General features: G+C 40.5%; 1 long non-coding RNA gene across 2 annotated transcripts in view; it reads left to right on the top strand.

Annotated features, from left to right (window-relative positions):
* Positions 1-11,449, top strand: part of LOC122134993 — a 50,565-nt gene extending 39,116 nt beyond the window's left edge. For both annotated transcript variants that reach the window (XR_006153250.1, XR_006153249.1), the window contains exon 4: positions 11,346-11,449. This is a non-coding gene — a long non-coding RNA (uncharacterized LOC122134993). The remainder of the gene's footprint in view (positions 1-11,345) is intronic.
* Positions 11,450-12,381: the final 932 nt, after the last annotated feature.

Raw genomic sequence — 12,381 nt, 5'->3', positions numbered from 1 at the left:
GCTTTATTACCAGGAAATAGAAATTAGGCCATATTATAAAACTGTATACATAAAAAGAAAAAAAAAGGAAGAAAAAAATTATAACTTACCGATCAGGTGCCACCAGCAAAAACGAAGCAAAAATATATGAAACATTTTGTTAAACTGTTCACAGAAAAGTATGATCCAATAAGACCATCTACTGAAAACTTTCAACCTGTTCATTTGGTTTGCAAATCCTCCCACAACAGCATCTGACCACCTATTTTACATGCACATGATCTGAACTTAAAAAAAAAAAATAATAATAATAAAATAAAACAAATTCTTGATCTTTTTTTTCTTTTGTAAGTACATTTTATGGCAAAATGGAGCTCTGGCTTAAAAATGGTTGCACTGTATATATATTTATAGTTTTATTGTATAAAAAAAAACCCCAAATCACACAGTTAAGACCATCTGCCATCTCACAATATCTCTTCTACTGACGTTCATCTTCTCAGTCAAACTGAAACCTGCTGTGGTTAATTTAATTTTGTATTTTTTTTCCACAAATGTTTTGGGTTGGCAAACATCTTGTAGGTGAGAGTGGAGATTCAGCGTGTGAGTGTTTGTAGGTGAAGAGTGATTCTGTAGTCTTCAGAAACAAACCATGATGAGACTTTTTTTTTTGACACAAAGGGGGAAAAAAAGCAGTGATTATTTTGCTCATATTAAATAAATCAAGTGTTAGTTCATGCAGGCCACATCAGTCAAGCTTGTGTAACAGAGGTGAATATAAAGTAAATACAGTATATAAATATAAAGCTATTTTGGAAGACTAAAAGTGCAAGAATCCTGGTCCCCGGTCTTTTCAGTCTCACTATACGCAAAAATGTGTATGTTATTTAACTTATTGTGTTTTTGACACTACAGGAATTAGAGTGTGTGCTTCAGGTGGGTGGGTATGTAACACCGTGGCTTCCTGAAGTGAATAATGTAGGTGATCGGTGTAGGTTTCACTGCTAACCAGATTTATTCTCTCTGTTTTAGGAAACTGGAATTTGAGTTTTGCTTCAAGTGGATTGAAATGTAATAAACAACTACAACTTCAATAACTGAAAAAAAAAAAAAAAAAAAAGTTTCAGTATTCTATCCAAATAAATCTTTGAATGTTCCACAGTGTTCTCAAAACTGCTCTTTCAATATGAATTTAGACCAAGTTACCTTTTGAGTTGTACTAAAGACTCTAACAGCTCAATAAATGCAAATGTGCAATACTTTATAACAATAACGCAACTCAAAAGATTCTTATGAATCAGTGCCTTCTTTTGTTAAATCATCCTTCAAATAAAGTTCAGTGCACATTTACAATACAACTGAATAATCAGTGTGATGTGTGTTGTGTGTAATGAGTGTAGCAGTCAGTTTAATAAGTGTACCAGAAAGAGACTTGAGAAGACGACGAGAAGACTTGCGATGAAAAGTGAAGAGATGACTTTAGATGAGTAATAGAGAACTGAGATGCACCAGCATGCACACACACACACAAAACCTTGACGAAAAAAAAAAGTGAAAGGTCAATGCAGACAGAAAAACTTAAGAGCTTTCTGGAACAAAATGTCCCGATACAGCTCAGCAAAAAAAAAAAAAAAAAAAAAAAAAAAAAAAGACCACTCTCAGCTCAATGATCACAACGCATCTGCCTTGTAACACCTTTCTTCTCCCTAGATGCCTTTGCATCTCCCACTGACATACGGGGAACCCATCAAAATAAAATCCATTAGAGAAAAATACGTCCATTACAATTCCCTCCTGCTAAACCCTGCCTTACCATCAACATCTCCAGCTGCTCCATACTTGAAATACAAAAACACATTTGTCATTATTCAAAAATACATTATTTTTAAACCTAATACACAATTCACATCACAACCTATTTTCAATTGCTTTCCCTTGACCTATTACCTTTTTTACTTTGATTTTGGGATTCGATTTAACCTCCACTTCTGGAACTACATCTTGTTGTGTTATGTTATATTTCTCTTGCAGTACATTCTTTTCCTGATCAATTTATTTCCTGCTGTACCACAACAAGATCTGGGAATTCTGTTTCAGAATCTGACTGGTTTGCGGGTGTTTGGTTTGGTCTTACATGTCATGTTAGGTGTCGATAAAGGAAATGTGCAATGACGAATCTGATCTCTATGTACTACCTATGTTGGACCCCCCTTTTCAGGCTTAACAGTGAATGCTAGGATGTCTGAGTGATTCTGCCTCAATACAACATAAGGTGTACGTTCAAAAATGTTTTCTGCTGCTATGTTTGTGATTATCGTAGCAACACACAGTCACCAGGCCTTACTCATGCTCCAGAGGACTTGTGGTCATACACTTTCTTTTGTCTCTTGGAGGCCTTTTGCGTGACTGCATTAGCAAAGTCGCAGTCTTTAATCGGGTATGGTGGCTCTTCACCCACTCATCTAAATTTTTTGCATCCCTCTCCTCCAATTCTTTTCCACCCAGGACATCCAGTGGAAGATGCACACTCCTCCCAAACATTAAATAAAATGGGGACTACCCCTAGAATGAGTGAAATGGAAGCGTAAGCGTAAGTTCTACTAGGAAGACTAAATGACACGTCACATTCTAATTAAGGTCTAAACCAATCGGATCTCAACACGAGGTATATAAAAACGCACTACTTGCATCTCATTGTGTCGGCAGATACTGCCGCTGACGTTCAGCGTCTTATCCAAACCAAATGTCACAGCAACCTGTCGTAGTTTGTGATTACTCCGAATCAGATGACGATATTGCGCTACCATCTCCTCCGGCGGCTACCAGGCGTAGCATTCGTCTCCAAACCGCGATTCTCCATGGACCCAGTGGTCTTCAGAAAGGATTATTAATACACTCCAGGCGGGCCGGCAATAATTGTTAAGGTTCTAGAATCGGTTGAAATGGCCATCTTCGAGAATGCCGGTCGGTCGGCCAAGCGCCTCCAGGTTCTAACACTCCACCCTTTTTTAGTTCAGTCTTCCACTACGGCTCCTCATCATGCTTCCGGATCCAACGACCAAAATAAGTGCACCCCTCTACATCCCCTGGAGTACAGGCACCTAAGAACCAGTCGGGCTAGCACTTCGCTATAGGACATCAAATGCTCCACTATCGTCGCCACAATTATAATCTATCTACCGCAGTTCCCGCACAAGCATTACGGTCGGAGGCTTCGCTTCACCTGCTGCAGTAACAGTTGTCACAACCCTAACAAGACAAAAATATTATTCAAGGGACAAAAGACATTAACATCAGGCCACGTTGCTTCCTTTCTTCACCTGCAATAGACCGTCAAAAAAATGAGTCGACTGTGGACGACGCGGGCAGCTATACCAAAAACGCCTTGATCCCCAGACGACTGCAACGGAACCTCTCACCATTCGGCGAATTCTACCGCGCTGCGTCGGCATCTATACAGGATGTCTCATGTGAAGTGTTTCCTTAAACGCAGAGAGGGAATTAGACTCCTTATTTGGCCATGATGGGCAGATTTCAATCAGCGCAGCCTGGGGTACGCTATTCTACTTCAATATCATAAACTCTCTCTCTGCAAAGTCTGCATCTCTCACAAATACCTATTCCAACTTCAAGAACTCGATTGGTCAGTCATGGATTACTGAAAAATCTAGGTTCGTCACTTCGGAGGCCAGGAAAATTTCTAAGGGTCTCGCATCTGGGCATTTCTCAGGACGGTCACACTCTCCTACCTTTTGGCCCAAAGACTTACAATAAAAAAGATACAGACGCTGTCCATGGTCCGCAGAAAGTTAGCAAATGTCAGATGCTAGAGGGCCACCGTTCCCATACTAATTCAACGGTTTGATTATGGCAATAATTTCAATGAAGTCTGTTGTGTTCCTTCCCTAACTGTAAATTTGCTTCATATATGTAGTTTCTGGCAAGGCTCCTCACCCGAAATCGGTTTGCCCACGGACGGTTTCAAGCCTCCTCCCAAGAGTGAAAGACTCTACTCTGAAAAAATCTGAGTGGTCACCCATCCACTCTATCAATGGTCTCAGTACTCTCTTCTTATCTGCTTTTCTCACCCTGATCCGCTTCTTTTTGCGGATTTCTTAATTACTGGCCTTTCTCAAGGGTTCGGGCGAGTAGGAGTTCTTTCCCCTCTCTCTACTACTTTCGTAGCGAAAATTTACAGTCTGCTCTAAATGAACCAGAGGTGGTCTCCTTTTTGCTCGAAAAAGAGGAAATAATAAAGGTTACGTAATCGGTCCTCTCTCTTCTCCTCCATTTAGTGCCTTTAGGGTTAATTTTCCGCTCGGAGTTGCTACCTGCAAATATTCAGGGAAAAAAAACGGTTGATTTTCGACATGTCTCTCCCCATTCTGATTCTATCGCTAGTGTTAATGAAACAATTCCCTCCGAGCCTTTTTCTCTGCATTACGCTTCGGTTGATAACGCTATTCAGTTAATCAAATTAGCCGGCCAAGGTGCTTGGCTGGCTAAAGCAGATATCACGGATGCTTTTAAAATTATACCAATTCATCCCTCTGAATTGGGCTCTCTTTGTGCAGGTAAATTGGAAAGCAAAATTTTACTTCGCAGTAAGACTCCGCGTTCGGATGCCGCCGGAGCAGTCCAAAAATTTTTAACTGTCTCTCAGAAGCACTGTGCTGGATCCTGTTGAACGTATGTAAGCTCCCCTTCGTCTTGCACTTACTGGACGATTTTTTGCTGGTCGATTTTCCTTCTCCTAAAACCTCTAGTCCTCGACACACTTAAGTGGGTTTTTAGTGACGTTGGCGTTCCCCTATCTAAAGAGAAAAACAGTGGGCCCATCAAACATCTCTCGAATTCCTGGGCATCTTATTAGATACGCAAAAAATGCAAGCCTCTCGTCCCAATTGAGAAGCTCTTAGAATTAGATCAAATCATGGAGAACTTTTTGTCGCTACGCACCCGTTTCAAAACGTGACATGCTTTCTCTTCTCGGTCATATAAATTATGCCATGAGCATAATTCCCCAAGGCAGATCTTTGTTATATCTCGTCTGTTAAACTTTAGCTCATTCAGTTCCGAAACCATATACGATTTGATTCGCTTAGACGAAGGATGTTTATCCGATCTCAAATTCTGGACTCTGTTGCTAAAATATTGGAAACGGCATCTATCTTTTTCTACAATGACGTTTGCAGAATCGTCTAATGAATTACAACTTTTCACCAGACGCCTGCTGCACCTTCTATAGGTTTTGGGGGGTTTTTCAAAGGGCATTGGTTTTCGCCGAAAACTGGCCTAATGAATTTTCCTAAACTATCATCCGGTTTTGTCTCAATCGGCTCTTCACGAAATCTATCCTATCGCGATAGCTAGTATTCTGTTGGGGCGCAGCTTGGTCCCGCAAGCATATAATTATGTTTTGCGATAATGAAGCCACAGTTGCATTATCAATAAAGGGAGATCTAATTGTCCTCTGATCATGTCAATTCTGCGAAGACTGACTTGTCAGTCAGTCATTCACAATTTTATTTTTATAAAGCTATTAACATTCCTGGTCACTGCAATATGATAGCTGATGCACTCTTTCTCGTTTTCGTTTTCAGGTTTTCAGAGTCTCTATGCCCATCAGCCAAGCAGGATCCTACTCCCTGTTCCATACCTTTCAGAAATTCTGCCTAAATTAGATCCCTCCTTTGACGATCTTCTCAATTCGGCACAGACATTATATCACTAAAGGCGTAGCTCCATCTACCCTGAAAGCTTATACATCGGCTTGGTCTCTGTTCGTGACTTTTTGTCTCTCATTTAGGAAACCAGTTTTTCCTATCCTTATTACAAACGTCTGCTCGTTTCGTTTGTTTTTTAGTTTACAACTTCGAAAACAAGAAATTTAAAGATATCCTCTATCAGCTGAAACTGCTCGCCCCAAAGCATTCAGTTTTTTGCCAGATTATCATAACCCCGATTATCCAAGTCTTTTTAACGTCCCAGCCGTGCGGTTGCTCCTTAAAGGCATAACAAAATCAATCGGCCAAAACCCATGATAAACGCTTACCCATTACTTTCTCGCGTCTTACAACAGCTAATAACGTCACTACGCAACGGTTCATTTTCTAATTACATTAACGTCCTCCTAGAAGCTTTGTTCTTAAGAGCTTTCTATGGTTTTCATGCGTCCAGGGGAATTCACATCCCGAATAGAAAAGCATTTCGAACTCCTCACGAGATCTGTCTCTTTCAGACGCTCGCTTTTTCACATAATTTTCTTTACTATTTTCCTTAAGCACTCTAAGAACGACTCTATGGGATCAGGAGAGTATCTCTGTCACATATATAAAAAATGATTACCAGTTTTGCCCTTACTCTTCCATGATTAAATACCTAAAAATTCGTCTCCGCACTTCTCTGTCCATCTCCTCTATTTATTCTACCTAACGGCGCTCCCCATAAACTAAGTCGTTGGTTCAGCTCTCATTTAGCTTACCGGTTGTAAAAAACTGCGGCCTGTCTCCACTTCAATACACCGGACATTCCTTTAGGATTGGCGCGGCCACTACTGCTGCTGAGCACGGAATTCCAACATCAACAATCAAGTTACTGGGAAGATGGTCGTCCTCAGCATTCGAGTTCTCCTACATTAGACCCGAACAGAAATTCATCTCGAAGGCTCAGCAAATAATTTCAAGACGTTCTCAAGGTGATCTATTTGCAAATACTGGTGGTGGTGGTGAAATACTATTCATATCCCCTTTCTCAAAAATCGTTATTACTGTGGCTTAACTTAGACTTCTTCTGTGACTTCCCTTCCGTTTGCCTATCTAAGTGCCATTTCATTTCTGCAGCAATGTTTCTCTGGCCTTCACCTCGCGGCCCGCCGGGGCCGTTCCTATCTGTGGCCCGACGGGGCCTTTACTGCGGCCACTGGCCATGCTGGCCCTATCACTGTCTGGCCTATCGTGGCCCTATCACTGTCCGGCCTATCGTGGCCCCTATCACTGTCCGGCCTATCGTGGCCCCTATCACTGTCCGGCCTATCGTGGCCCCTATCACTGTCTGGCCTATCGTGGCCCCTATCACTGTCTGGCCTATCGTGGCCCCTATCACTGTCCGGCCTATCGTGGCCCCTATCACTTTCAGGCTATCGCGACCTCTCTCTCTGAGGCTCTGCGGCCTATTTTCCTTACATATAAGCTTATACATAAGCTATAATCTGATGTTGTATTTTTTGTCTGGCTAATTATCTCCATTTATTTCTTTCATTCACGTTCCAGGATCCTCTAAGAAATACTTCCATCTAGGTGCGTATTACATTTCTCATACTTTCTTTCGGGGTAGGCTCCGCCCTGCCTTCGTCTTCGGCAGGATTAGCTGGTATCTACAATCTTCAGAATCCATGCTAGGATGGGGCCTACGCCAAATTAATTCTGTTTTTGATTCTCTGTAAAATAAATACTTCAGTCTTATCTACACCTCCTGAGTCTTTCTGGTAGAAATGGAAGCGTAAGCGTAAGTTCTACTAGGAAGACTAAATGACACGTCACATTCTAATTAAGGTCTAAACCAATCGGTTCTCAACACGAGGTATATAAAAACGCACTACTTGCATCTCATTGTGTCGGCAGATACTGCCGCTGACTGTTCCCCTCCATCCTCCCCACCACCACCAGGTCGGCCCTGTCCATGCGGGGGGTAGGCTCCGCCCTGCCTTCGTCTTCGGCAGGGTTAGCTGGTATCTACAATCTTCAGATCCACGCTACGGATGGGGCCTATGCCAAATTAATTCTGTTTTTTGTTTGTAAATAAATACTTCAGTCTTATCTACACCTCCTGAGTCTTTCTGGTAGAACTTGACTGATGTATGCCATCACTAACCTCTGGTTGGTGATTTTTCCAATCCCTTTTTTCCACAGGTGGCAATGTTCTCATTATATTGTGCATGGTGAAGTTGTACATCATTTGACATGACATACAGCCAAGTATGGTAACCCATACTCTGAATTCGTGCTCTGCTTTTTAACCCATCCAAAGTGCACACACACAGCAGTGAACACACACGCACTGTGAACACACACCCGGAGCAGTGGGCAGCCATTTATGCTGCGGCGCGCCCCGTGGAGCAGTTGGGGGTTCGGTGCCTTTCTCAAAGGGCACCTCAGTCGTGGTATTGAGGGTGGAGAGAGTGCTGTAACTATTCCCTCCCCCCACCTACAATTTCTGCCGGCCCGAGACTCAAACTCACAACCTTGGATTGCAAGTCCGACTCTCTAACCATTAGGCCATGACTTCTCCTTTGAGGCTTTGAGCCTCAAAGCATCTTCCCAGGTTGGAGTGCAAATGAACTGGACACCCTCACTAAGCGAAACCGATACTTGATGAGGGGGATTTGCGATAGTTCATGTGTGGGGGGGCCATTTGGTTCTTGGTTGGGACAGCAACTGTAAATCGGGTAAACATGTCAGTATAATTGTGGCAAGGGGGCTTGGTTTAGCGGCATTTACAGTGGGAGTGAGTGGTCGGAGACGAGTGGTAAGTAAGTAGGTCAAGTGCAAAATTACATTCAACTGCCTGCGAACGTGTTTTCGTCCCTGTCTGGCCGAACCGACCTCATACAGCACCATATTGAGACTGAGCCGGGGGTGGTGAGATTTATTGTTGATTTCTTACCACACCCATCCATTGTACCCGTACTCCACCTGAACCCTCACACTATCACACTATCCCCACTCACACTATCACAATCATCAGAACTGCTGTAAGAACTTAAGTTTTAATGTCACTGGTGATAATAACTGAATTGTTAAATACATTTTCCACTGAGGTATGTTAAAGTACAGTTTAGGGTTTTTGTCAACCATATAAATTAAAAAAGTTAGCTTTGCATTATAATCAGAATGTGTTTATTGTTACAGCAGTAACTTGATGTGACTTTTGGTTTCAGTTTCTGTTTCAGGGACTTTGAGTTTTTTTAGTTCAGTTTCATTTTTTCCCCATTCATTCATTTAATTATTGTTTTCTTTTGTTCTTCTTACCAGTTTGTTGTCATTACTCACTGTCTTTAACTGCAAGTTTCTTGTTTAGTACATTATTTTCTTGTGTACAAATGCCATCAGTTCCTTTCTGTTCAGGATCTGTGGATTATTCAGGATTTCTGTGCATTATTGCTGGTTTTTTGTCATTCTTGCCCTTTTCCTTTCCTGCCTCACCATGATATTCAGAGCTGTTTATTCTCTCTACCCATTGAAATGCAACAATCATAGCCTAAGCAAATGTTTGAAAGCTGCTTAAAAAAAAGTGAATTACAAATATTTCCAGTACTTCCTTTAAACATATATTGAATAATGCATCTTATGCAACCTAATGTTATATTTAAATATGTTAGTTTTATGCTAGTTTGCACAGCAGAACATACAGTATCATTTACAGTGCAATGTAAAAAAAAAAAAAAAGTTGTAAAATTGTATTTTTTTTTTTTTTTTTGTATTATTGTAATTTTAACTGCTGCAGTTAAAACATGTTAAGTTCCCTGACTATATATGGAAACTGTTATAGATCTAACCTTACATTTCCTGAAATTTTACCATATTTTATTTATTTTTTTTTACAATTTAGAAGTAAAAATGAATAAATCATCTTATAATTTACAGTGAAAATCCATAAAAGTGATGTTCCAAGAATTCCCAGTTTGTTTTTCCTTAACAGCTGTACATAAGGGTTTTATTTTACAACTTATGTTGTTGAATGTTTACTGCATTATTTTAGTGTCGTGTGTTACCATGATGGTGTTTCGTGTCTATTTCACTCAGTGTGCACCTTCTGTTTTTTCTTCAGCTCATGGAAAAGCTAATCATGATGCACTTTGATTTATTGTTGATTTCTTACCACACCCATCCATTTTACCCGTACTCCACCCGAACCCTTTGAGCGCCCCCTAGCGCTTGCACACAGATTATTCTCTTCAAAGGATGCCAGTCTCTCAAACAGTAGACTTCAAAAAATCCCAAACCCATGTGGAGTAAAAGTGTGCTTGAGAGCAGTATGCATGTTAAGGCCACACCCTTCACGAGGGTAACTTTTAAATATTCATCGTTACCCCGCAAAGTGAAAGTGAAACAGTCAGCAGCTGGAGGAACGCTGTTGCGCTTCCCAGCTTGCTGAAGTGAGTCAGCGGGTTTCCCGCGGAACTGGGCTGGTTTTGGTGAAATAATAGTTTAATAAAGTCACGAGTGTGACAGACAGACGCTTGCTTTTCTCTGTTTATGCCTTGGAAACAAAACCAAAGGTTCAAAAACCAAGTATACACAAGTGAGGACAACAATTATATGTAGGCTACTTTTAATATTGCTCTTAATGTTTCACAAAAAACAAACAAACAATCAAAACTTAAATTTGCACATTTTACATTCACAAGGTTGCACAGAAACTGTGAGTTTCGCATTAGCAGCAATGGAAAAAGCCTTTCAACCACAAGCTATTCACACCTTTAACGTGCACTCACAAATGCACATCAGCCAGTGTTTCGTAACAGGCACTCTTATGCACATACTGTTTAAGAAACTGATCAAACCACATCTCTGTGTATATTTAAGGAAATAAAATCACAACACTCCAAACACTCCCAGAGGGAATGCTGTGAACCATACCATGTGTGTAAATTATTAGATTTTTGTGTCAGAATTTGTGTAAAGTTCAGATAGACAATGTGTCTGTGTGGAGTCTCAACCATCCCAAAACTTGTCTAGAAAAGTTTTCTAGAACTTCTAAAGATCACATTCAAAATCCATATGCTAAATAAAAGTGACTTGTTATTAAAGTTTCATCTTCTTATGCAGATAGGCACATACTCCATATGATTCTCCTCTGCAGCTGTCTGTAATATGAATTTAATTAAATAAAAATGTAATTGCATAGTTCAGACTCAGAAAAATGTGTAAACAACAGCAGAAGTGTGATTTATCAGGCTTACTACCCATTTCTGTGGTCACAAGCCACCCGTTCTACCACTGCTCTGTTGAACCCCATCAGAGCAATAGACTAAAAACGAATCTAGAATCTATATCAATATTTGTATTATGTGTGTGTCATCATCATAAAGCACAGCGACACAAAAAAAATGGACTTACCGGTTTCTGTTTATTTCGTTTTGAGGGATGTCGGATCAGCGTAAGTGATCTCTTCATCACAAGTCTGAACTGCTTCATTATCAACAACAACAGCTATAATACAATAAAAAAACATGCATTAAAAACAAAACTAAAATGTAACTAGTTTAATGGCACCGTCTATGGCCATACTGTGTTGTGATGTTACTGTAATTCACAAAAAAGTAATACTTGCCTTCTTGATCCGATTTTCTGTTTCTCTTGTAGATGCAGAAGATCCCGACTGTAGCTACAAACAACAGAGATCCAGCAGCAGAAATCAACACTATCAGAAAGATTGGCTCTGAAGTAAAGTGTCCATCCAGTGCTGTAATCATAAAGAAGTGAATGCATCAGTCTGCTGTACAACAGAAGACAGAGACCAGGTCAATAAATAAACACACATATCAGCGCTGCTGTAACCTGCAGATGTGTGACAGGAGTTGAGTGACGTCCAGATGTTGAGTCTGGCTGCTGATGGGATTGTTTGAGCACACAGCTGTAGGTGTTTTTTATCCTGATATTCCACCTCCAGAGGTAGAGAGAGACTGATGCTGAGATCAGACACCACTGATGCTGGACAATAAACCTGTTTCCTTTGTACCAGGAGAGAGTCACATGACCCACATTCACCACTGAACACACCAATGAACAATATGATGATGATGAAGATGATGAAGAGCAGTTTCTTCTTATGACAGGAACAGGCAGATGAGCTGGAGATTGTGAGACAATAAAAAATGAATATGAATAAATCAAAGAAATAAAAGGGTGGGGGTATAATTAGTATAATGAGAGTTAGTGAGTGTGTTTGTGATCCCATATATCTTACATAATTTTTTAAAGTAAATGCTTCCAGTAAAATTAAATAAGAATATTTGTAGAACAAATGATCTCTCCTCACCATAGACAGAAACATTGAAAGTTTTTTGATGTCAGTTTCACTCCACTTATCTGTAGTTCATAAACTCCAGCGTGTTCAGTTGTGATGTTTGTGATGGTCAGAGATCCAGTTTGATCGTCCAGTTTCAGTCTGTCTCTGTATCTCCCGTCAGTACCATTAAATATGAAGGAGATTTTAGTCTGTCTATTGATTTTAGCAATCATAGACTTTTCATCTCTGAAACGCCACAGTATGTCATCCTCTTCACGGATTTGTTTCTCAGCAGTGTTTAAAATGACAGAATCTCCCTCCATCACTGACACTGACTGTATTTCATTTGTCTCAGAACCAGACACACCTGAAGAACACCAAAAGATTTTG

Source organism: Cyprinus carpio, chromosome A22, assembly GCF_018340385.1.
Source record: "Cyprinus carpio isolate SPL01 chromosome A22, ASM1834038v1, whole genome shotgun sequence".
Lineage (NCBI taxonomy): Eukaryota > Metazoa > Chordata > Actinopteri > Cypriniformes > Cyprinidae > Cyprinus > Cyprinus carpio.
Note: the sequence above shows the minus strand (reverse complement) of the source record. Positions and strands in the feature narration are given on the sequence as shown.